We start from the raw sequence: 376 nt of genomic DNA on the forward strand, positions 1-376 counted from the left end.
AAAGCCTGAGAGAATATCTTTTGAATAAGAACCGCAGGAACCTGTAACAATAATAAGCTGTAAGAATTTCGTGACATTCATGGAGATAAGAGCAGCGAGTGGAAGCGAGTTTTCACATACAAAGCTCTCTTTTAGTGTGCTTAGCAGAGCATCTAGGCCTTCAATAATCTCTTGCCAGTATTTAGCAGTGGTTATAGATATTAGCGCATTCCCCTTAAATGTTTTTGGTGCCTAGAAAGAGTCTCTCATGTCAGGTACAACACACGTACGAAAGAAAGATGAAAGTAGATAAGCATTGTGGATCACAGCACCTGGATGCAGAGAGTAAGGAAAGTGTTCAACTCCTTTTTCAGGTTATCCCAAATGATTCCAATAA

At 39.6% G+C, this 376-nt stretch overlaps 1 long non-coding RNA gene across 1 annotated transcript; it reads right to left on the reverse strand.

The window, feature by feature from the left end:
• On the reverse strand, window positions 1-376 carry LOC104775259. The gene is made up of 3 exons (XR_765795.1): window positions 312-376; window positions 121-231; window positions 1-41 (listed from the first exon to the last, which is right to left on the reverse strand). It is a non-coding gene; the product is annotated as an uncharacterized LOC104775259 (long non-coding RNA).

This window comes from Camelina sativa, unplaced genomic scaffold, assembly GCF_000633955.1.
Source record: "Camelina sativa cultivar DH55 unplaced genomic scaffold, Cs unpScaffold11037, whole genome shotgun sequence".
Classification (NCBI taxonomy): Eukaryota; Viridiplantae; Streptophyta; class Magnoliopsida; order Brassicales; family Brassicaceae; genus Camelina; species Camelina sativa.